Source organism: Sapajus apella, unplaced genomic scaffold, assembly GCF_009761245.1.
Source record: "Sapajus apella isolate SASKATOON/1434 unplaced genomic scaffold, GSC_monkey_1.0 scaffold29, whole genome shotgun sequence".
Taxonomy (NCBI): Eukaryota; Metazoa; Chordata; class Mammalia; order Primates; family Cebidae; genus Sapajus; species Sapajus apella.
The window spans coordinates 11,443,868-11,470,209 of NW_022436969.1; the positions used below are offsets into that span (position 1 = coordinate 11,443,868).

At 41.2% G+C, this 26,342-nt stretch overlaps 1 protein-coding gene, 1 non-coding gene and 1 pseudogene across 2 annotated transcripts in view; 1 reads left to right on the top strand and 2 right to left on the bottom strand.

Moving 5' to 3' along the window:
• YES1 (YES proto-oncogene 1, Src family tyrosine kinase) overlaps positions 1 to 22,577 on the bottom strand; it is a 97,489-nt gene extending 74,912 nt beyond the window's left edge. Inside the window, exon 1 of the mRNA XM_032293258.1 lies at positions 22,406 to 22,577. The gene's annotated coding sequence lies outside the window, so the exon portion shown is untranslated. The remainder of the gene's footprint in view (positions 1 to 22,405) is intronic.
• LOC116561611 lies at positions 7,734 to 7,880 on the bottom strand (annotated as a pseudogene).
• LOC116561624 lies at positions 21,048 to 21,154 on the top strand. Its single transcript, XR_004273522.1, has one exon. It is a non-coding gene; the product is annotated as a U6 spliceosomal RNA (small nuclear RNA).
• Positions 22,578 to 26,342: the final 3,765 nt, after the last annotated feature.

Consider the following 26,342-nt stretch of genomic DNA (forward strand, 5'->3'; position numbering starts at 1 on the left):
AAGAAAGGAAAGAAAGAAAGAAAGAAAGAAAGAAAAGAAAGAAAGAAAGAAAGAAAGAAAGAAAGAAAGAAAGAAAGGAAGGAAGGAAGGAAGGAAAGGAAAGAAAGAAAGAAAGGAAAGAAAGGAAAGAAAGAAAGAAAGAAAAGAAAGAAAGAAAGAAAGAGAAAGAAAGAAAGAAAGAAAGAAAGAAAGAAAAGAAGGAAAGAAGAAAAGAAAAGAAAGAAACAAAAAGGGAGAGTACACAGTATTAGGTATGAGAAGGGTACTAGAGCCACAGATGATGTGACAGTGAACAAAACAAGGTTCCAAGCATCATGCAGCTTGCATTCTTATTAGGAATAGTAACAGATAACATTAGGTGGTTGCTACGTGCTAAATACTATCCTAAGTACTCTTGTGTACACTTACCCATTTAATCCCTATAACTACCACCCTTTCAGTTAAGGACTATTTTCACTCACCCCTTAGAGATGAGGAAACTAGGGCACAGAGATTAGTTAACTAGTCTAAGGTCAAAGATACTCTCAGGCAGTTTGGCTCCAGAACAGTACTGTTCAATAGAAATATAAATACAAACCACAAATATAAGCCACATACGCAATTTTAAATTTTCTAGTAGCCAGATTTAAATACAACAGATATTAATTTTAATATCTTATTAAATCTATCAAAACATTATCAACTTGCAATTAATATTTAATAGTTGAAAAATTCTAGATTCTTTTTACCTTATTAAAATCTAGTGTGTATTGGGCCGGAGACAGTGGCTCATGCCTGTAATCCTAGCACTTTGGGAGGCCAAGGCAGGTGGATCACTTGAGGTCAGGAGTTTGAGATCAGCCTGGCCAACATGGTGAAACCCCATCTCTACTAAAAATACAGAAATTAGCAGGAGGTGTTGACATGCACCTGTGAGCCCAGCTACCTGGAAGGCTGAGACAGGAGAATTGCTTGAACCCAGGAAGCAGAGGCTGCAGTGAACTGAGATTGTGCCATTGCACTCCAGCCTGGGTGACAAGAGCAAAACGCTGTCTTAAAAAAAAAAAAAAAAAAAAAAAATCTGTTGTGTATTCCACACTTACATTTCAATTTGGACTAGCCACATTTCAAGTGCTCATCTATTACAATGGACAGTGTTCATAACTACTATTCTAGGTTTTTCTACTAAAAAAAAAATAGTGTATTCTCAGGAGGTAAGAATGGTTTCATTTTAGGGTCTATTAATAATATTAATTCATCATATTAAAAAATAAGGAAGTGTAGCCAAGCATGGTGGCACGTGCCTATAATCCCAGCTACTCTGGAGGCTGAGGCAGGAGAATCGCCTGAACCTGGGAGGCAGAGGGTGCAGTGAGCTGAGATCATGCCACTGTACTCCAGCCTGGATAACAGAGTGAGACTTAATCCCAAAATAAATAAATAAATAAAAATAAATAAATAAGGCACATTGATCACTTTGGGCTCAGGTTAAAAAAAATAAAGAAGTCAGGTACAGTTGCACATACCTGTAGTCCCAGCTACTCAGGAGGCTGAGGCAAGAGGACACTTGAGGCCAGGAATTCAAGGCTGTAGCATGCCATGATCAAGCCTGTGAATAGCCACTGTACTCCAGTCTCAGCAGCATAGTGAGACCCATCTCTTTTAAAGAAAAAGGGTAGGGTGGAAGGGGAGGAAGGGAGGGAAAAAAAAGAGAGAGAGAGAGAGAGAGAGAAAGAGACCAGGTACAGTGGCTCAAACCTGTAATCCCAGCACTTTGGAAGGCTGAGAAGGGAGCATTGCTTGAGGCCAGGAGGTCAAGATCAGCCTGGGCAATACAGCGAGACCCTGTCTCTATTTTTAAAAAGAAAAAGCAGAAAAGCTATTTATTTCAATAAAAGCCAAGGGAAAAAAGCTTAAATTAACATCCACCCCTCCTTTTTAATAAAATAACTCTTATGAACTAGAAATAGAAGAATCCTTCCATAATATTATATATCTATAGCTAAAATTCAAGTCAACTCGGGCATTACAGCTTAATGGCAAACATGAGAAACAGTCTTATTAAGGTTTGTTATAATTATTAATTGAGATGAGGTTTCACCCTGTCACCTAGGCTGAAGTGCAGTGGCATGATCATAGTTCACTACAGCCTCAAACTCCTGGTCTTAAGCATTCCTCCCATCTCAGCTTCCTGAGTAGCTAGGGCTACAGGCATGTGCTACCACACTCAGCTAATTTTTAAATTTTTTGCAGAAATGGGGTCTCAACTAAATTCCTCAGGCTGGTCTCAAACTCCTGGGCTCAAGAGTCTGAAATTCCCCCTGTATTGGGGATCAAATATAGCCATGTAGCCCTTGGGGCTCAAGTTAGGGAAAAATTTGATCCTCCCACCTCAGTCTCCCGAAGCTCTGGGATTAAAGGTGTGAGCCACTGTGTCTGACCTGCATGATCCCTTATACAAAAAACGTAAGAGAATTAACTGAAAAGCTATCAGACACAGACGTCTATAGAGCAGTTACAAAAATATATTGAGAAATAAGTAGCTTTTTAATATACCAAAAGTAGTTATAAAGTAGTACTCAGTAAATGATGGGGATCTATCAAAAGTACATAGAAACTAGCTTCAAGAGGCTTTTGCTGACCAAATAAAGAATTTGGGCATCAAAAAATAATGGTGACACTAACAGATTACAACTAGTTGACTAAGATAGTCCGTAAGTCACTCTGATAATAAATAAATGAGGACAGGAAGGTTCTCTCTTAAAGAATCCCAACTAATAAACTTGGAATATGAGAGCTAGAAAAGTATTATTTTACAACTCTTACTGCAATAATTAATTCAGCCAAGGAATCATCAATGAAAGTGAAAACCGTTTCCCTATCTATAATTTGTTTAAAAAGAGAGAAATGCTAATTTTACAGTGAAGAAACCTGACAGGCATCACTTAACTAAGTAATCACGTTAATACTGCCAGTAGTAGGACTAACACAACATGCCTCCTGATGTGTTGTACTCTGAAGAAATAGCCTTTAAGTGGTATTCCTGTATCAAATCATAATCTAAACTGAATCATGAGGAAATAGCAAACAAATCCTCATTGATGTACACTATACAAAACCAGTAGTCTAATTTTTAAAAAATATCAGTGTTGGTCAGGCACGGTGGCTCATGCCTGTAATCCCAGCGCTTTGGGAGGCTGAGGTGGGCAAATCACGAGGTCAGGAGATCAAGACCATCCTGGCCAATATGGTGAAACCCCGTCTCTACTAAAAATACAAAAAAATTAGCTGGGCATGGTGGCACAAACCGGTAGTCCCAGCTACTCGGGAGGCTGAAGGAGGAGAACTGCTTGAACCCAGAAGGTAGAAATTACAGTGAGCTAACGCTACTGCACCACACCCTGGGCGACGGTGCAAGACTCCATACCAAAAAAAAAAAAAAAAAACACAAAAATTAGCTGGGCATGGTGGCACATGCCTGTAATCCCAGCTACCTGGGAGGCTGAGGCACGAGAATGGCTTGAATTGGGGAGGTGAAGTTTGCAGTGAGTTGAGATCAGGACACTGCACTCCAGCCTAGGTGACAGAGTTAGACTCTGTCTCAAAATATTTATATATATATATCAATATCATGAAAGATAAACACTGAAGAACTGTTCAGATTAAAGGAGACTAAAGAAATATGACAAATAAGTGCAACATGTATTTCTAGATTGGATTTTGGGTTTTTGTTATAAAGGACAACTGGAAAAAGGTATGGACTACTGTATTAGTTTCCTCGTCACCTTTCCTTTATCATTCCCCCACTAGGGCTGCTGCAGAAAAAAATGGCTTAAAACAACAAATTTATTATCTCATAGTTCTGGAGGCAGAATGTCCAAAACTAAGGTGTCAGCAAGGCTATGCTCCTCCTGAAACTCTGGATACAATTCCTCCCTTGCCTTCTTCTAGCTTCTGATGGTAGCTGGCAATCCGTCCTGCTCCTGGCTTACAGCTGTATCACACCAATCTCTGCCTTTGTTGTCACAAGGCATTCTCTTCGGGTGTCTGTCTTCACATGTGGAGTGTTTTTTTTTTTTTTTTTTTTTAAAGACAGAGTCTCACTCTGTTGCCCAGGCTAGAGTGCAGGGCGCACAGGGTCTCTGCTCAATGTAACCTCCACCTCCCAGGTTCAAGCCATTCTCATGCTTCAGCCTCCCGAGTGGCTGGTATTACAGGTGTGTGCCACAATGCCCAGCTAATTTTTGTATTTTTAGTAGAGACGAGGTTTCACCATGTTGGTCAGGCTAGTTTCGAACACCTGACCTCAAGTAATCCACCTGCCTTGGCCTCACACTCACAAAGTGCTGGGATTACAGGCATAAGCCACCACACCTGGCCCACGTGTGTTCTTCCTCTTATAAGGACACCACTCATATTGGATTAGAGTCCACCCTAATTTAGAATAACTTCAATGTAACTTAATTGTACCACAAAGATGCTATTTCCAAATAAGTTCCCATTCACGGCTACTGAAGGTTAGGACCCTTTTGGGGAACATAATTCAATCCACAACTGGAAATAGGTAACTGTATTATAGTGATGTTGAACTTCGTGAATTCAGTAATTGTACTGCAGTTGTATATGAAAATATCCTTGCTTTAGGAAATACATATTAAAATATTTAAGGGTACTGACACATGATGTTTGCAATTAACTCTCAAGTGGTGTGGTGGTGGGGACACACATACACACATACCCAAGGAGGGAAACATAAAGGAAATGTGACAAAATGTTAATGACTGGTAAATCTGGATGGAGGGTATCCAGGAGGTCTTTGTGCTACTCTTACAATTCTTCTGTAATTTTGAAATTATTTCTAAATAAACCTGCAACATTATTTACAATAGCAAAGACTTGGAACTAACCCAAATGCCCATCAATGATAGAGTAGTTAAAGTAAATGCGGCACATATACACCATGGAATACTATGCAGCCATAAAAAAAGAATGAGTTCATGTTCTTTGCGGGGACATGGATGAAGCTGAATGCCTTTCAGCAAACTAACACAGGAACAGAAAACCAAACACTGAATGTTCGCACTCATAAGTGGGTGCTGAACAATGAGAACACATGGACACAGGAAGGGAAACATCATGTACCGGGGTCTGCTGGGAGGTGGGGGGGAAAGAGGAAGGAGAGCATTAGGACAAATACCTAATGCACGCAGGGCTTAAAAGCTAGATGACGGGTTGATAGGTGCAGCAAACCACCATGGCAGATGTATACCTATGTAACAAATCTGCACATTCAGCACACATATCCCAGAACTTAAAGTTAGAACAAAAAGAGAAACAAAAAAACAGCCGGGCAAGATGGCTCATGCCTGCAGTCCCAGCACTTTGGGAGGCTGAGGTGGGTGAATTATGAGGTCAGGAGTTCAAGACCAGCCTGACCAACATGGTCAAACCCCATCTCTAAGCTGGGCGCGGTGGCTCAAGCCTGTAATCCCAGCACTTTGGGAGGCTGAGGCGGGTGGATCACGAGGTCAAGAGATCGAGACCATCCTGGTCAACATGGTGAAACCCCGTCTCTACTAAAAAGTACAAAAAATTAGCTGGGCGTGGTGGCGCGTGCCTGTAATCCCAGCTACTCAGGAGGCTGAGGCAGGAGAATTGCCTAAACCCAGGAGGCGGAGGTTGTGGTGAGCCAAGATCGCGCCATTGCACTCCAGCCTGGGTAACATGAGTGAAACTCCATCTCAAAAAAAAAAAAAAAAAAAAAAAAAAGAAAATTGGGATATAAAAGACAATCTCAAAAACTAAACACATCATTTATTTTTAGAAGATACATTATAAAGATGCCCATCCTTCCTATATAAGTCTAAGTAACATTAAATCAAAATCACAATGAAGTTCATATGAAAAAGTAAATGCATATGAATAGCTGAGAAAGTTCTGAAAACAGGAAATTTGTCCTTCTAGGAATCACAACCTCATGGTTAAGAGTACAGGCTCTGGGGTTCCTTGTAATCTGAGTAAATTTAACCTTGTGAAAACTCTTTCTTTATGTGTTAAAGATATCAAGAATACCTAATTCTTGACAGTTTTTGAGAAATGAGTTAGCTAAATATGTTAAAGTATTTATAAGAGGGACTGTCACACAGTCAATTATCAATACACATTAGTTGCTGTTGTTATCATGGCTATAATCAGCAGCATCAAGCTATGTGGTATTGGCATAGAAATAAACAAATCAATCAAAAATAAAGAGAGCCCAGAAACAGGCCCAAGAGTAAAAAGAATTTGTAAATGCTAAAAGGTGGCATTTTGAACCAGTGTGAAGATAGATTTAATAACTAGCACTAGTGAGGTATATCATCTGAGGGGAAAAAAAAGAATTCTTGGGCCAGGCGCAGTGGCTCAAGCCTGTAATCCCAGCACTTTGGGAGGCCGAGGCGGGTGGATCACGAGGTCAAGAGATCGAGACCATCCTGGTCAACATGGTGAAACCCCGTCTCTACTAAAAAAAAAAAAATACAAAAAATCAGCTGGGCATGGTGGCACGTGCCTGTAATCCCAGCTACTCAGGAGGCTGAGGCAGGAGAATTCCCTGAACCCAGGAGGCGGAGGCTGCGGTGAGCCGAGATCGCGCCATTGCACTCCAGCCTGGGCAACAAGAGCGAAACTCCGTCTCAAAAAAAAAAAAAAAGAAAAAAGAATTCTTACCTCACAACATACATAAAATCCAGAGTAAAGAGCTAAATGACTTTGTAAGATAAAACAAAAACTTCTAAGTAGAATTTTTAACATCTTTAAGTGGAGAAAATATTCTTGAAAGACAAATTCCAAAAGTTATAGAAGGAACATTATGCACAGGCATGGAAAAAGTCTTTGTAACACAAAGACAAAGAAAGAATTAACATCTATAATATATTGAGGAGTCCCTAAAAATCTGTAAGAAAAAGACAAACATCTCAATAGCAAAACTGGCAAAAGTTATGAGTAAGCATTTCACCACAAGGAGAGATGTATATGGCCTTCAATTGAAAGAGCAAATTAAAATAATTTTAAGATCTCTTCATATATATAACAAAAATAAAATGATGTTCGGTCAATCCCCCTAAAAACACTGGTAAAACGTCAAAAGAGCTTTAAACCCACTAATATCCCCAGCTCTGTTTATCACCAAAAAGAAAATAGAACACCTATCATGCCATTAGAAAACTTTATCATGGAAAGAGTAAAAAAATAAATAAATAAAACAAAAATAAAACACAGGTAGAAAAGCAATCACTGAGCCATACTGTTAAAAGGAAACTAAGCTTATCAGGTCTGACCACTCACCAACACAAGAAAGTATCACTGACGACCTATATGCAGCATTTACTCAAACTCATAAAGCACTACTAAACAACTGTTAAAAATTACTTTACAGTCTTCCAATTGCTTATAAATGAAAACAAACATCTATTTAACAAACTTTTAAAAAATTTTGTCAGGAATCAAAGGCAACTTTCAGTGTCTTCATTTATTAACATTCACCCTTTAAGGCATCATCTAATCATTCTTCTGGGATAGCTACCTGTCTCCATGATTTCTCTCTTACTGGTAGGACCCTGGAAGTATCAGAAATGTCTTTCAGAACCTTGGGATATAATTCTTCTAGACCTAGAGACTTGAAATCATTTAAAGCTAGATGACTCTTACTATTTTCTTATTATTTGTTTTTAATATCATAAACTTCACACCATGATCTCTTACTTGACAAATGACAGGGGAAACCACAAACATAGTCCCTCACTACTACAAATTCTGCATTTAGGGAAATCACAGGGGTCAACACAACCAGAGTGCAATGGATGAGCCTCACCCTGGAAACCACCTTCACGGTCATGGTATATCCCCTGCCAGATAAGTATATTATCTATTTTCTTTTTGTTTGTTCTGGTTTTTTTTTTTTTTTTAATTTAAAGAGCAACTTCTTGTTACAGAAGTGAGCAGATTAAAAGGAAATATACTAGGTGTTCTGTGTCACCTATTATGTCAAGTTTCCTGAGCTGTAGATTCATGACTTCGTACTCTAGCTATAAGTTTATCTCTAAGAATCATCAATATAGTTTTTCCTTTTCTTAAACATCAGTCATTGTAAAAATACTATTCATCCTCTGACAACATCCTAAGAGGTTCACGACCCTCTCTTCTACTTGACATGTGTTATGAGTTCCTCCTTCTGACTTACAGTCTATGCATTAAAACAAAAACAATACCAAAACAAAACAAAAACTAAGACCCAGTTGGAGTGACTGATGGGGTGGGGTAGGGGAAAGAGGAGATGGTGAGAAGATGCTCTGGGGGTTTGGCTTTAGCTCCAACCTAATTTCTCACTCACTAGAAGTGCTATGTAAATGTACATATAATACCTATAATACCTGTTTTACTGCCCGCCCTCCCTCCCACCACTGTGCTTCCTAACCTTTCATATAAGTAGTTTGGGGCATTTTAAGACTTTTCACTCCTTCAGGGGGTACATTGTCCATTAGAATCATAAGACTCACTCTTACTGGTTCTCCAATGTTTCCTAAAGTCTACAGCACACATCTTAAAATCCAGAACTGTCTTTCCTGCTACTTTTAATATAAACCCAAGATGACATGGCTCCTATCTCCAAAGGTTCTTTCTAGAATTTGCATATCACTTTTTTTCTATTGATTCTAATTAAGTTCAAAATAGCAAATATCTTTATAGCTTTACAACCTCAAATATAAAATTAAATTAGTCAGATGCTCTGCTTTAAGAAACACATTTCCAGAAGGTGTTGGACTAACCAGTTGCTTTATACCAATATTGTAGCCTGAATTCAGATACCATCGATACCCATACCTTTCAAATATTCTAACCACATTTGTACAGCCAAATAGTATTTTCCATACAGATGTCTAACTTGTGTAACTACTGTACTTTCCATTCCCTTCTGTGACAGAGATAACTACCTGTTCTTCTAAAATTCGTTCTCCACTTCTATGTATGGCATGCAGTCGTCACTGGCAGGTGGTTGGCCTGTCAGGAACTATTTTTCCAGCTCTCCTTACATTCAGATAAATCCATATGACTTGTTATATCAATGTAACAGAAGAGGAAATGATGTGCGCCAGAGTTTTAAAAACTACGGTTGCGAGGCTGGGTACAGTAGCTCATGCCTGTAATCCCAGCACTCTGGGAGGCTGAGGCAGGCAGGTCACTTGTGGTCAGGAGTTCGAGACCAGCCTGCCCAACATGGTGAAACCCCACCTCTACTAAAAATACAAAAAGAAGCCAGGCAGGGTGGTGCACGCCTGTAATCCCAGCGACTCAGGAGGCTGAGGCAGGAGAATCGCTTGAACTTAGGAGGTGGAAGCAGCAGTGAGCTGAGATTGTGCCATTGCACTCCAGCCTGGGCAGCAGAGCGAGATCACCTCTCAAAAAAAAAAAAAAAAAAAAAAGGAAGAAATTTTAAAATAAAAATTAAAATAAAAAATTAGCTGGGCATGGTGGCATACACCTGTAATCCCAGTTACTTGGGAGGCTTTGGTGGCAGGATCACTTGAACTCAGGAGGCAGAGGTTGCAGAGGCAGAGGTTGCAGTGAGCAGAGATCATGCCACTGCAGTCCAGCCTGGGCTACAGAGCGAAACTCTGTCTCAAAACACACAAACACACACACACACAAACAAAAAAATGAAGGATGATTACTGGACATATATTTATGGAATATGAGATAAAGAAACAAAATTCCCTTATTGTAAGTGCGTAGCTATGCTTAGGTTAAGTACTGCTCTTTAACATTTACAAGCTATTAAACTGAATCAAACCTTAGTTTCTCCATCAGACTCAAGTAGAATGCTTATTTGAAATTCATCCTGAGCATTAATGATACTATTTTAGCACAAGTCTGCCTCTTCAAGAAAGTCTCAAGAGTGTCTTGAGTCAAAAACATCTGTGGTTACTGCACGAACTTTTAGTGAAGAACTACTTGTTATTTCTTTCTCTCATGCCCATGATAGGCAGACAATGCCAGCTGACTGTTGCATGTTCCTACAATCAAAAATATTTAACAAATGTCTATACATCATTATTCTATCTGCTTGGAACAACTTTAGTAATCAAAACGAAGAACCCTTTCCTCCCGGAGCTTCCATTCCAGTGGCAGCCATTCCAGTCATTTGGAGTTGGTACAATGGCAGTTCAAACGCTATCTACCAACCTTTATGTAAAGACTTAATAAACATGGGCAAAATAAACTGTTAGAGTTAACATGTGAAGGAGCTGTACTATAGATATTCTTTGTGGGATAACAATGCTACAAAAATTAAGCTAGTATTCCCACTAGAAAACAATGTTCCAGCTTATTAGGGAGGACAAAGTGTACATTCTTGGATACAATCAGAGAAATAAAAGGCAAAGAAGAAAAGGCTACTAAGATGGTGAAGGAAATTATTGTTAATGTAAGAACTTGACAAAGTGGCATTAAGACTGGAGACTAAAATTTTCATTGGTAGCTTTAGATGAGACTCTTCTTCTAGACAGTGAAGTTCATATAACGATATTTACAGGGCCAGAGGTGATAGCTCATGCCTATAATCTTATCACTCTGGGAGGCCAAAGTTGGGGGGATCACTTGGGCTCATGAGTTTGAGACCAGCCTGGGTACCACAGAAAGACCCGGTCACTGGAAAAAATAAAAATAAAAGTAGCCAGGTATTGTGGTGCACACGTGTGGTCCCAGCTACTGGAGAGATTAAGGTAAGAGGATCGCTTGAGCACAGGAAGATGAAGCTGCAGTGAGTGGTGATTATGACATTGGACTCCAGCCTGGGAGACTGAGTGACATCCTCAAAAAAATGATTTATAGGAACAAACTAGTATGGAAGACTGTAAGAATGAGGAACAAGACAGTATGGAAGAATCTTAGCTTCCTCTAAAAGTATAGCCTTGAATGGCTGATGAGTTTGCACCAAGATACAGGAAACTGCTATTCTACTGACAGGGCAAATTAGAAAATGGTTGTCTTTCTGCAACATGCCTGAAATGTGACTGAATCATTAGGCAATGAAGATCTTCCATCTATTTCTACTAACTCACCTAGAAATAAATGATATAATTTGAAATAAAGGCAATATTGAATATTGTATAGCAGCAATTTGATCCAGCTTTTAAGGCAGAAGACACAGAGGAGTAAAAACTATATATCTATATGTATAGAGAGTACGTGTGTGTGTGTGCGCGCACGCAGAGAGAGACAGAGAGAGAGAGAGAGAGAGAGAGAGAGACTATGTAGACTTTACAAACCCAAATCTACAAAAGGGCAACACTTGCTACAGTTTACTGTAATAACATCTTTTGCATGTTTGTTTGTTTATATATTTATTTAAAGATGGGATTTCACCATGTTGGCCAGGCTGGTCTTGAACTCCCAACCTCAGGTGATCCACCCACCTCAGCCTCTGAAAGTGCTGGGATTACAGACATGAGCCACCATACCCAGAGGTTTCTTTCTTCTTTTGATGAATTAAGTTTAGAAAAAAAGAAACTTGATTGGGAAAACATGCTCTGTTAATCTAGCCGAACACCTTATTTTATTAAAAGATGACGAATGTTTTGGACTTAGCATATCGCATATCATTTTCCATTACAAACTCAAACTTACAAAAAGCATTTGCCACAGTTTTGTTAGTGTAATAACCCATCTTTTTCAGTTAATGAATATATTTAATATCTGACCTTAATTAATAATTGATTTCTATTATAAGACATTCATGCCACAAAGCTACTTCCATTAACAAGAAAAGTGCAGGCTGGGTGTAGTGGCTCAAGCCTGTCTCTGCTGCTCGGGAGGATTACTTGAACCAAGGAGTTTGAGGCTGTGGTGACCTATGATCATGCCAATGCATTCCAGCCTGGGCAAGACAGCAAGACCCTATCTCTTAGAAAAGAAAGAAAATAAAATAATTAAAAAGTGTTAAGTAACTGAACATTCTTTGGCAACAATTCAAATGCACCATTTAATGAAGAAGAAAAAAGACAACAAATCTCCCTTTCCATCATTGCTCCTTATTCCTAAGAAAGTTATGGCCTAGGGAATAGGCTTTTAGTCAGCCCTAGATTTAAATCCCAGTTCCGCTAGTTGTGACCTTAGCAAATGATATATACTTTTTGATCCTCAGTTTCTTAATCTGTAATAAATACCTACCTCAAGGGGCCCACCATGGTGGCTCACACCTGTAATCCTAGCACTTAGAGAGGTTGAGTCAAGCAGATCAACTAAGCCCAGCAGTTCAAGATGGCCTGTGCCACACAGTGAAAACTTTATTCTAAAAAACCAAAAATAAAAAACAGGCCAGGCATGGTGGCTCATGCCTGTAATCCCAGTACTTTGGGAGGTGAGGTGGGAGGATCCCTTGAGCCTAGAGGTTCAAGACCAGTCTGATCAACATGGTGAGACCCCATTTTAAATTAAAAAAAAAAATAGCTTGGTGTGCTGGCTCGCAACTGTGGTCCCAGCAGCTACTCAGAGACTACAGTGGGAGGAACACGTGAGCTTGGGAGGCAGAAATTGCAGTGAGCCGAGGTTTTGCCACTGCATTCCAGCCTGGGTGACAGAGTGAGACTATCTCAAAAACAAAAAATAAATACCACCTCATTCCTAATTTTTCTGTGTATTTTGGAAACACATTTCAAAGATTCAAGTCATATGTGATAATGCATATAAAGGTGTGGCACAGCACCTAACATTGGACAGGCTTTCTTCTTTCTCTACCCAATGCCTAAGAGGAGTGAATGGGTGGGAAATAAAAAGGGTCAGAGAAGGTAAAGTTACAAACTCCATATTATAACACTCCTCATTTTCCCAAGCCTCTTTCTACTATTTTTGTTTATTACTTCCAATCTTTTGAAGTTTTTCTATACTTCATACCGTCCTATAGGGTTAGAGTATGAGGCAGGTTTCACAGTGCCTAGCAAGCAGGTGGGGAAACCAAGGGAAGTTTCTGTACAGTACTTAAATTAAGCTTAACAGTAATGCCTCAATGGAAGAATCTGAGTATCCTAATAGGAAACTTGAAACAGTGATTTTTAAATAGTGAGGAGCTGGGAAGGTGGGAAAAGAGGGTGACTGGCAAGGCTACAGGTTCATCCACCTCATAATCAGAGCATTTGTAGACCAAATTTTTATTTGTTCAAAGAGCTCAGCAGTAAACAAAAACAAGGCAAAAACTGAGAACCAACCAGAAAATATTTTGCCACCAAAATATTATTTTACCTGTTTGTGAGGTTTTATAAGACTCCAATGCGCTGCCTAGAAATCAGGCCAAAAGGCTTATGTTACTGAAAAGACTTCCTGGAAAAAGAGACTGTAATTTTCAAAAAAATCAACTTACAAACTTTTGGAACACTACGATTTTAGTTTGTTTTAGAAAATCTATTTTACAAACCTTAAAAAGCTAACCATTTTTCAATGCCAAGCTTGTCTTGTTCTAAATATGAACTGTATGCATTAAAGACAAATATCCAGAACAAGTTGTCCACACTTTTGTCAATTAAAACAGTAAATGTAAATTTTGATGATAGTGGCTATTTTTCTGATATAATGTTGCAAAGCTTTCAAATAGCCACAATTACTTGTTAACTGACATCATAACTATCTACTTTAATGCAATTAAGTCATTTTTCTAATTTTATTACGAAAAAAATCTGAAATGCTTTTTCAAAGCCTTGCTTTCAAATGTGTCTATTAAAGCTTATATTTAAGTATTGTGGAGCCTGTGTATCTGAGCCACAAACACTTGTAATGAACTAATATCTAGAAAAACATTAAATCCAATCTTCCTGCCTAGAGAATTCAATCAATTTACTGGAGGCTAAAGCTATTCAGTGCAAAAGAATTTATTACAGTTTCAGAGGTATCACACAATGCCATCAAAACCAAAAGTATTATAATGGATTATCACACAAAAAAGATCTGGCCGGGCACCGTGGCTCACGCCTGTAATCCCAACACTTTGGGAGGCCGAGGCGGGAGGATCACCTGAGGTCTGGAGTTCAGACCAGCCTGTCCAACATGGTGAAACCTTGCCTCTACTAAAAATACAAAAATTAGCTGGGCATGTTGGCAGGTGCCTGTAATCCCAGCTACTTGAGAGGCTGAGGCAGAAGAATTGCTTGAACCCAGGAGGTGGAGGTTGCAGTGAGCCGAAAACGCACCTTGCACTCCAACCTGGGTGACAGAGCGAGACTACGTCTCAAAAAAAAAAAAAGAAAAAAAAAAGATCTACCAACCTACAAAATTTGTAGCAGGCTCATAATCATAGCCAGCTGTGAATTCCTAGAAGGCAGCAGTAATGCCTTAGTCATTTTTATAAGATCAAAACTAGCATAGATCAGGTGCAATGGCTCATGCCTCTAATCCCAACACTTTGGGAGGCTGAGGTGGGCAATCACCTGAGGTCAGGTGTTCGAGACCAACCTGGCTAACATGGTGAAACCCTATCTCTATTAAAAATATAAAAATTATCTGGGCATGGTAGTACACCCCTGTAATCCCAGCTACTCAGGAGGCTAAGGCAGGGAGAACTGCTTGAACCCGGGAGGTGGAGGTTGCAGTGAGCCGAGATCACACCACTGTACTCCAGCCTGGGCAACAGAGTGAGACTGTGTCTGCCTGTCCCCACCTCCCAAGAAAATGGCTGGGTGAGCGGGCTCACGCCTGTAATTCTAACACTTTGGGAGACTGAGGTGGGTCAATCATCTGAGGTCAGGAGTTGGAGATCAGCCTAGCCAACATGGTGAAAACCCATCTCTACTAAAAACACAAAAATTAGCCAGGCATGGTGGCACATGCCTGTAATCCCAGCTACTTGGGAGGCTGAGGCTGGAGAATGGCTTGAATTCAGGAAGCAGAGGTTGTAGTGAGCCGAGATCGAGCCACTACACTTCAGCCTGGGCGACAGAATGAGACTCCAAGTCAAAAAAAAAAAACAAAAAACCAAAATTAGCATAGTATTTGTCACACCACAGGTTTAATAAATGTTTTCTTAATTAGTATAACTGCATTTACCTGAGAAAGTCCTGTGCCAAGTCCATGGGTCAGTTTTTTACTATAATCGTTAATTACAGCTAATTTGATTCCAAATTTTAGACTCAAATATTTCCTTAAACTTTTATCAATACAGTCATTCATCACTTTACATATATTTTGAGAAATGCCTCATTAGGCAATTTTGACATTATGTGAACACTCTAGAGTGTACTTATAAAAACCTACGTGGTATAGCTGACTACCACCTCAGCTAAATAGTATGGCCTATTTCTCTCAGGCTACAAACCTGTACAGCATGCAACTGTACTGAATACTGCAGGCAACTGCAACACAGTATTTGCGTATTTAAACGTTACTAAATGTAGAACGGATGTAGTAATTATACAGTATTAAAAAAATGGTACATCTGTATAGGGCAGCGCTACTATAATCTTATAGGATCATCATCATTGACTGAAACTTCCTTAGGCAGAGCATGACTATATTATAACAACATCAACTGTGGCAGAGCACACATTTATATAAAGCTGAGAAACTATTAGAAACCATCAGGTCCAACTACCTTTTGTTTCAAATTGCAAAACTGAGGCCTAGGGAGTTTACAGAATTGACCAAGGCTACACAGCTCCTCACTGTCAGAAACGAAACTAAAATCTAGATGGTGCTCTACCTTCCAGTCCTTTCCTTATAACACCATATTGCCTTTTGTGCTCCTTCCAGATGTCTGACTGCTATTTTTTTTAAAGTGTCCTTATCTGTAAAATACTAATCACATCAGAACAAAAGTTAGAAATCAATACATTTGCCAGGAAATAATTTGAAGTATTAACTTTTACACAACCACCAACTTTCTCCACCTCACCCCAATTTCCACTTAATGCTAAGAAACTCAAAGTTATATTTTAAAAAGTGGAATCGTCTTATGTCAGTTGAACAAAACCTAGAAACCACATTTTTCTGGAAACAGAGGCTGAAAACAAGACAATCTTGAAGTTTCAGTGGTCAGTTCTTTTCCTCCCAGCATTTCCTGTCCTGTCCTCACTACCAATAACCCAGCAAAAATATACCTACGAATTATGCATTCCCTCACACACATTACAGCAAGAATATCAGGACTTCTTTTTCTTTTTGTCCTGGGTGGATATGAACAAGTCATAATTGTAATACTGATTGTCACTACTAATGTGATATGATACCAAATGCATTTTTTAAAAATCTAGGATTTTTCTTTAGCATAACTTGGACTTTCTTCATTCACTAAAATAGTACATAGTATTTAAAATAAACCTTATTAGAGACCAGTTTAACTTCAACAAATTTTTCAGTTCACATTAGAAATATAAAAATGACCTTTAAATTCACATTTGCAAGATTGTTTAAGCTCTTTTGTAAAATCACCTTCTAGAACAAAAACTTGAGAGCAAAAATCTGAAGAATTAACTTCAAGCTATGAAAACGCATTAAGCTAGTTTTATAACATTTTAGTAGAGGTGTACTTTAAAGATTTGTTGTGTTTGCAAAAAGTCTGTAGTCATAAAGTCATATAAATCTACCCAGAACTACATCCCTACATACAATTCAGAATTTAGCATTTATTACGTTGGGGCTGTTCTCAAAGATAGCTATAAAACAGCTCCTTGACACAGTGAATACTAGGTCAAGAATAACAGACAAGCCTGGAAAGAAAGAATTACAATGCAAGGAGAGGGGTGTTTTGACATAAGTGTTTCGTGGGAGCACAAAGAGGTCGTAACACCAATGTCTTGCTAAGTATAAGCCATAATGATGTATACTTCCTAATGCTCAAATGTATGGTCTTCCTGCACCTCATTCTTCCTTCTGGTTATACAAGTTAGAGCACTACTTTTCTCAATAGTCTCTAATTTCCATCCCAAATTTGCCAAACCCCGAACTACCAAATTCCAAAGACAAGATTAATCAAAGGAACTGTCTCCAGATTTTCATTAGACAGTAGTGGTAAAAGCAAGGACAAGATGCTGCTGTGGCTGCGTGTGGTGGCCTGTAATCCCAGCACTTTGGGAGGCCCAGGCAGATGGATCGCTCGAGCCTAGGGGTTTGAGACCAGCATGGACAACATGGAGAGACTCCTTCGCTACAAAAAATTTAAAAATTGGCCAGGCATGGTGGCGCATACCTGTGGTCCCAGCTACCTCAGGAGGCTAAGGTGAGAGGATCCCTTGGGCCCCAGAGGTCAAGGCTGCAGTGAGCAGTGACTGAGCCACTGCACTCCAGTCTGGGCAACAAAGCAAGACCATGTCTCAAAAACAAAACAGACAAACAAACAAACAAAAAAAAAAAAAAAAGACGCGACTGCTGCTATTTACCGGACATATTTATAAACAAACCAACATTTCAGAAGGAGCAAAATTTGCCTTTGGCATCTTCCAGTCTGGGGATTGCCATATATAGCTGATAACGTATCTGCAACTGTTGATGTCCATCTTCTCAAACACCAGTGATAAAGAAAGAACAAAAGGAGGCTGGGCACAGTGGCTCATGCCTGTACGCCTAGCACTTTGGGAGGCCGAGGTGGGTGGATCACCTGAGGTCAGGAGTTCAAGACCAGCCTGGCCATCATGGTGAAACCCCATCTTGAAAAAGAAAAGAACAAAAGGAAAAGAATGCAGAGTTCCTACTAGCAAAATTCAAGCAGCCACAGGGGATGTGCAATGTATAGCTAGTTTTAGAAGTCATCCCTCTTGAAGGCCTTCCACTTTCTAGGAGAAAGTAGAGAGTGCAAAGAACCTACATGCCAGCAATTCTACCCACCCAAACAACAGTAAAAGCAGCAGTTCTAAGAATCACAGCTTAAAGTGAAATTAAGATGCTTGAAGGAACCTGCAGTCTCATGGCTTACTGTACATTTGAACAAAAGAAACTGAAAGGCACTGCTACCCTAGATTGGGGGGCGGGAGGGGGGAGCTGAGGCAGCATAGAGGCTTGCAACTCAGTCCATTACCACCTCAACTGCACATTAGTCTATACTTTAAAATTACAGGATTCTCTGTCTTTCCTGGAGTGGGCTTTCATTCTGAAAGGTAAACCCAATCCAGACCGGGATATACTGCCATCAAGTCTGCTAGTTCCAAGACAACAGTAGTGCTGCTGCAGCCAACGACTCCTTGGCATAGACATGTGAAAATGATATTGGCGGCAGCACCGTCTCTTCTCCTACACCCTCTGCTGTTACTATAGCTCCTTTTGCTAAATCTGCCTCTGAGTTTAGACAGGAGCTGGATGGTTAGTAATCACCCAGCAGCTGCAGCTGAGCAATACTCAGCCTAATTGTGGCACTGGAGCAGCTGAGAAGAAGAAAAGAGATAATACATACCCTACCAGAGCCATACACAATCTACCAATAAGACAAGAAGACACTTTAATAGGAACAGATTATTTCCTTTAAAGAAAAGCTGTTGTACCTCGCTATTGGACTTATATTTATATTGTAAACCTGTTTAAATGTGAACTGAAGGTGACCCAAGCCATGTAGGGTTCTAAACAATAGAAGATCTTACTAAAACTTCCTGTAAATATTCACACAACAAAGCCTGCACCACGAACATCACCTTTATAACATGACAGAAAGTTCCTGTGATATAAGAATTTGGCACAGATGTGATCTCTCCTTCAACTCTGCAACAATGCAAAGGCACAACATCAACAACTAAAATAGCAAGCCATTACATAAAGCAAATAAAATAGCATGACCCAATGATTCTCTCTGCATTTCTGAAGCTCCAACACCATATTTTAATTTGCTTTCTTTTGAACCAAAACATATTCATCCTTCATTCAGGTGCTGTAAGTCTTCATGAACTTTAAACAAAAATTTATTTTATGCTGAAATTTTATGGCATTCTTAAGAATATAAAAACTAAGGCCGAAATTACTGATCTAAAGAATTACTGTTCTAGAAAACTGAAAATAGTTTTGAGTTTTGTCATGTAATTTTCAGACAAACAGAGTATTTGATAACAAAACAGTATCCATTAGTTCAATAAACATTTTGATTACCATCTACTGGTTATTTACAAAATATAAGCCAAAGTACATTTTAATTTTGTAAAACCTGTGTCTGTCAAAATATTAACTTATTTTTTAAAAAGCAAGTAGAAATTCAGAAAATTTTTCCGAAAATTCTCTAATTATTGTACATTTGGGAGTATTTGACATTTTGTTTCTGTTTTTTATTTTGTTACACTTGTTGAGACAGAGTCTCACCCTGTTGCCCAGGCTGCAGCACAGTGGCACTACTATCTCAGTTCACTGCAACCTCTGTCTCCCAGGTTCGAGCCGTTCTTGTGCCTCAGCCTCCCAGGTAGCTGGGATTACAAGTTTTTGTACTTTTGTGTTTTTGTTTTTGTTCTGAGACAGAGTGTTGCTCTGTCACCCAGGCTGGAGTACACATTGCAATCTCCTCTGCCTCCTGGGTTCAAGTAATTCTCCTGCCTCAGCCTCCCGAGTAGCTGGGAATACAGGCGCCCGCCACCATGCCCAGCTAACTTTTAGACTTTTTTTTCTTTTTTCTTTTTTTTTTTTTGAGATGAAGTCTCACTCTGCAGCCCAGGCTGGAGTGCAGTGGCATGATCTCGGCTCACTGCAACCTCCGCCTCCTGGGTCTCGGTTCAAGCAATTCTCCTACCTCAGCCTCCCAAGTAGTTGGGATTACAGGCACAAGCCACCATGCCCAGCTAATTTTTGTATTTTTTAGTAGAGACGGGGTTTCACCATGTTGGCCAGTCTGATCTTTAACTCCTGACCTCGTGATCCACCCGCCTCGGCCTCCCAAAGTGCTGGGATTACAGGTGTGAGCCACCATGCCCAGCCTGACGTTTTCAAAGCAGTTATATATACCAGCTGGTATATGACAATCATGATTTAATAAATTTAATCCTATTGGCAGAGGATAGCCCAGGTGGTGTTCTAAAGTTAGTCACCAAATATATTCTTAAACCAAGCACCTTATATAGTACATTACACATTGACTTTCTAAAGAAAAATAAATAAATAAAAAGAGTTTCAAGTAAAATAGAAACAGAAAAGCATACAAATGTATGGATTAATGAATTACACTAAGACGAATACCCTTGATAACTCCCACCAGGTTAAAAGAACTTTATCATCACTTCAGAAACCAGGTCTCCATCACAATCTCCTCCTTCTTTCCATATCTTCCCTTTCATAGAACCACAGGTATTTTTTGCTTCTATCTTTACGTTCACAGAAATTTCCTTGCAGGGTTTTTTTTTTTTAGTTTTATTTTAGTTTTATTATCCAAGTTTGGGTGACACCAGAGCTTAGCATCACTTAAATTTTTTTTGGAATTAGTCTTTTTTCTTACTATAATGCTAATAGAATAGGTGATGCCTACACTGATTTTGTAAAGAAAAACTAACATGATGCAAATTTCTGAATAAGTCTTACACCATGGGTTGGTAGTATTTCACTTACACAGGGTTGCTTCTATCCTTTTAGCACATTCATTCTTTGATCATTACATATTGTAGAGGAATTTTACTTGCATAGACATTTTTTCAGCTTGTGAATTTCCTGAACACACACACACACACACACACACACACACACACCCCATGTATTAATATTATACTTTGACCATAAGACAAATTCCACCTATCCCAGGAAGATAGGTCAAAGCTGTATTTTCACTTTCAGATGAAAAGAAAGGAATCAATTTTGTGGTTTATGAAGTCAGCAAAACCTAACTGCAAAATTAAAGCTATTATAACATTACAGTGGTTACAGCAGAGTATGTATTTTAAGAGCCCTTTTATCTTTTATCCTGGAAACATGGATATAAACTGTTTTGTTTTCAGATCAAAGGCAATTGTCTTTTTCAAATGTAGAGCCCTCTGAGTTGTCAACCAGCAATGAAAATCTCCACTGACTTTTAGCTAGTCCAAAAATTAAAATACAATTTAACTTCCTTTTCTTACATGTCAACTGTGGCAGGGGTCTCATATTTATAAGAAACAAATGTGCTCGCTTCGGCAGCACATATACTAAAATTGGAACGATACAGAGAAGATCAGCATGGCCCCTGCACAAGGATGACAAGCAAATTCGTGAAGCGTTCCATATATTTTTTTAATTAAAAAAAAAAAAAGAAACAAAAAAACCATATCTACGACTTGCTAAACTTTCTTAATGTGCAATATATGAAAATCGTGATGCATACAAGATCCTTGACTAATACAAGACACTCCTTTATTACCTGTCCATTCAAAATGCTTCCTGTCCACTGTGGGCCAAGCACTGATAGTTAAGATATTAGATTTACCACGCACTTTTCCTTAAATGCAGTCACGTGTATAGATTTAGTAATATTTTCCTTAAGCATAAAGACACTACAATCATATTACATATATGTGAAATCAACTATGTGAAAACACACAACCCTGGAACGTGTGTACATAAACGACATTGACATAAAATTGTGCTTCCCCCGAAGACTTTTCATTATTTCCTTTAATAATTTATAAATTATTAGACCGTATGTTATTCCACGCCTACATCAATTAATTATGCAGAAAATAATTCAACCAAATCCGAACTGTTAAGTCTTACTAGAAAACAAACACTAAAGAAGTCCCTACACCAGACTTATTTTCAAAGAGCTTCCTAAAACAACTCTGCACCATGCCCAATAAAGTGAAAGCTGGAAGCAATTAAGAAGAAAAACACACTTTAAAACAAAATTTTCTTTAACACATGTGGACAGGGCACCGAACGCAACGGGAGGCGGTGTGGCATGATTCTGTAAAGTGGACGCTGAATGGTAAATTTCCCAACCCCCAATCCAAAACAAAGGAAAACTTTAAACATGTTGCGGTTTTCAATCAAACCAAGTAAAGCCAGAGGCTCACCCACTTGCCCCACACACCCGCTCCTCTCCCCGCACAGCTGCTACCGGCGTTAGCCGACACACGGAACCCCAGCCTTTAGGACCGAAAGTGGCCGCTTCCCTCGCCCCTACTTCGGCTGTGCGGGCAAAAATAAACCTCGCCCCCACGTCGCGGGGCGGCCCACACGACCCCAAAGACAAGGGGTGGGGAGTGTCCCTACGCGCCTGGGACCTCAGGTCGAACTTAGGCGGGACCCGGCAGGACTGGACGGGGCAGAGACCGAGTCAGGGGGCGAGCAGGTAGCGCGGGGAAGGAGACGAGCCCGCCGGGCGAGCCGGGGGAAGGGAGAAGTTTCTTCCCAACTTCCCGACTCGGGCCCGCGGGGGCGGGGAACCGCGGCGGCGGCGGCGGCGGCGGCTCCGGGCGCCGGGGCCTAGCGCTGTCCCTGCCGGGGTGGCCCCCTCCGCCCGCGGGGCCCCTAGGGTCCTTACCTGTTTTATGGTCGCGCTCTCCTGGGTCGCTGCTACCGCAGCTCGGGGTGGCGGGCGGGGGCGGCGGGCGGAGGCGAGGCCCGCGGGCCCTCTCCCTCCTCCACCTCCTCGTCCCGGGGCGTACGGCCGCAGCAACGACGGCAGAGCCGGCCCGGGACGAGCTCCTTCAGGAGGAGGGAGTTCCCGGGCTCCCCACCCGCCGGCCTCACTCTCCACCTCCTCTCCTCCCGGCCCCGCCCCCTCACTCCTCACGGGGCGGGGGCGGGTGCGGGGCGGGGGCTGCGGCTACCTGCGCGCGCCGCCGCCTGCTCACCGGAACTCGGGCCTCGCCGGCCCGGCTCCAGAGCCCCAAGCTTTCCGGCGCCGACGGCCCCCTCGCGTCCCCTCCGCGGAATCCGGGCCGCTTTGCTGTGGTCAGGTTTGGCGGCCAGTCCGTGTCATTTTTCCCGACCCAACATGGCGGCGGGGTCCGGGGCGGATTCCCCGGGCGGAGTAGACTGAGGGGGCGTGAGGAGGAGGAGGCGCTTCCCCGCCCGCCGGGAGAGCAGGCTCGCAGGGCCCCTGCCCACCCGGGAACCCACCGACGCTCGGCTGCCACGGGGATTGAATGGGGCGCCCCAATTCCGCCCCTCTGCCTTTCTCTTTTTCTTGGCCCGGCTCTGCGTAGTACCCAGAGCTTTGGGGCTTGTTTTTGTAGGGAAGGACGGGGTTGAGTTTATTTGGTTGACTGTTTGCTTCTCTGCACTAAGCTTCCGCACTCTTTGTCGTTAGTAGTAAAATCTCAGCCCAACCGCGTGAGCCGGGGGCGTTACTCACACCCTCATCACCATCCTGATCGCTGTCCAGAAAACGTTCACGTCTGGCCTCCTTCCGAGGCTGGGATGCTGTCCCTGCCCCCAGGAGCTTCCTGTTGACTGTAGGTCGAACCAGCCTTGCCGGGAGAGTAACCAAAGCTGAGTTGTGTTTGGCGACTATCCCAGTAATGGTGGCTTTGGCTTATGTGGGGACAGCATATTTCTATATGTTGCTGGCAGTAGAGTAGTGAGGGAAGTGAGACAAGTATGGTTATCCTCCTCGACAATCGTGGAAACAGCGACCCCGAAACTGGAAGAGCCACAGCTGGAATCGTATCCATCTGAATCCATGCACCTTTCCTATGAGCCTTGTAGCCTGTTGCGGAAGAAGTGGGAGGACCCGGAAGGATGGGGTGGGGGCGTAAAGATGAGGGAGGGTTAATCAGGGTCCTCACGGTCCTCATGGAGCCTTGAGACTCTTCTGCTGCAGTCACTTCTGCCTTGTCAGACTTTTCAAGTAACTTCCTCTCGGTATTTCCTCTTTGGTGGGGTTATCAGAATTATTGTGTGACTATTGGTTTCCTTTGCGGTTTTTAGTGAAATTCAGAATCATCTTCAACAGATACGAAGTAGTGCAATCTTATGTGTCAGTGTTCCGGTATTCTAGGAACTTAAGGAAATGCGTATAAGGGTTTGAAAACTTTTCTTCGGCTCACTAAATGAACGAAATGTAGGCATAGGCATTCAGAGGAACAGAAAGACACACGTAATGTGGAACGATGCCATATTTTCTTTTTTCTTTCTTTTTTTTTTGAGATTGAGTCTCACTCTGTCGCCCAGGCAGGAGTGCAGTGGTGCGATCTCGGCTTACTGCAACCTCCGCCTCCTGGGCGATTCTCCTGCCTCAGCCTCCTGAGTAGCTGGGATTACAGGCATGTTGCACCACGCCCAGCTTATATATATATATTTATTTATTTATTTTTATTTTTAGAGATGGAGTCTTGCTCTGACACCCAGGCTGGAGTGCAGTGGCGCAATCTCTCAATCTCGGCTCACTGCAATTTCTGCCTCCCGGGTTCAGGCGAATCTCTTGCCTCAGCTTCCCAAGTAGCTGGGAGTACAGGCATGAGCCACCACGCCCAGCTAATTTTCGTATTTTCAGTAGAGACGGGGTTTCACCATGTCGGCCAGTGTGGTCTTGGTCTCGTGATCGCCTGCCTCGGCCTCCCTAAGTGTGGGGATTACAGGCGTGAGCCACCGCGCCTGGCCTAATTTTGGTATGCTTAGCAGAGGTGGTGTTTCACCATGTTGGTCAGGCTAGTCTCGAACTCCTGACCTCGTGATCCCCCTGCCTTGGCCTCCCAAAGTGCTAGGATTATGGTAGTGAGCCACCGTGCCCAGCCTGCTGTATTTTCTTTAGCTACTAAAACTTCATTTGGGCCAGGCCTGTGGCTCACACCTGTAATTCCAGCACTTTGGGAGGTTGAGGCAGGCAGATCACCAGAGGTTGGGAGTTCGAGGCCAGCCTGACCAACATGGAGAAACCCCTTCTCTACCAAAAATACAAAATTAGCCACACATGGCGGCACATGCCTGTAATCCCAGCTACTTGGGGAGGCTGAGGCAGGAGAATTGCTTGAACCCGGGAGGCTGAGGTTTCAGTGAGCCGAGGTCAGGCCATTGCACTCCAGCCTGGGCAATAAGAGCAAAACTCTGTCTAAAAAATGCTTCACAAAAAAAAAAAAAAAAAAAAAATCATTTGCCACTGTCTCAGGCATTGAAATTTTATGTAGGTTTATATTCAGCTTTTATTAGAAAATTCCTTGAGCTGTTGCCTTACTTCACTAAATAAAATAGAGATGTTTTCATCTTTCCAAATACTCAGTCTCCAAAAATCAACTCTAAAATAGGCTGGGCACTGTGTCTCACACTTGTAATCCCAGCATTCTGGGAGTCCAAGACAATCACTTGAGCCCAGGAGTTGGAGACCAGCTTGGGCAACATGGGAGACTGCCTCTCTATTTAGTAAAGTATATTAAAAAATAATAAAATAAAATAAAATAGTAGTTTGCCCCAGTTTAAGGGGTAAGGTGGCTTTGAATATGTTCTACATGGAGTTTTAAAGTTGGGAGAGTATGTCAGACTGTCAGCTACAAGCTATAGATTACATTGACTTACTGAGTTCTTTGCCCTCACTTTGATTTTTTTATTACCTCCTTTCCTGATTTCTTTTTCAATGTATTCATCATCTAATGCCAAACTTCAGTCTGTAAATAACCTGGAAAGTTTTCAATTTTATATTTAGTGGCTCACTTGTTTCCAGGAATTTTTTAAAAAATTTTTTAATGAGGAAGAGAAAATCTGGAAAGTCTCACTGAGTTTGGTATAACAAAAATTGCTTTTAATCTGTTTATGCTGAAACGGACAAATAAGATTGCCCCTACTTTTTCCTCCTGCACAGCACAGAGGCGTGGTATGTATATGTGTGTTATGGAGTGATAAGGAACTTAAGTCTTGAAACCCCTGGGAAAGTCTGCTGGAGGAAAAAGCTAGGGGAAAGCTTTAAACAAAATTTATAAGATATGTTAGGTCCCTATAAAAGTAAAATGTTTTCATTTATATAAGTTTATTAATGCTTAAAATTATTTGGCTGGAAGTTTGAAAGGTCGAAAGTTGAACTAGTGCCCACTTAATACCACCTTGGAACCTGTGATTCTACCAGGAAATGTTTTGTTTAGGATAAACCCCTCCTACATGCTATCAGTGATATGCTGCTGCTGCTGCTTCCGTCACTGAGGCTATGATAATGATTTTCTCTTCCTGGTAACTGTGAAAAAGACTGCAGCCCACAAGGTGCATGTATTGCTTTTTCTCTAACAACCATCCCCCTCACCATCTCCTCATATCCATTCAGTGCCTGATGTTATCTTAGCCTTGCCTTTTCCACCTGGCCAAGACTGCTCATATGCCCAGTTAGGAAGAATATGAGAATCCTTCTAAGCAAAAATTTAGAAGATCAGGAAAAAGGAAAGTATTTCTCCTTGAGTGTTAGGCCCATTGTGCCAAGCTCAGTGGAGAAATGCACCAACCCATCACGTTCTCAATGCTCCTGATGTCTTTCTTCATTGCCTCAAGGACTGAGG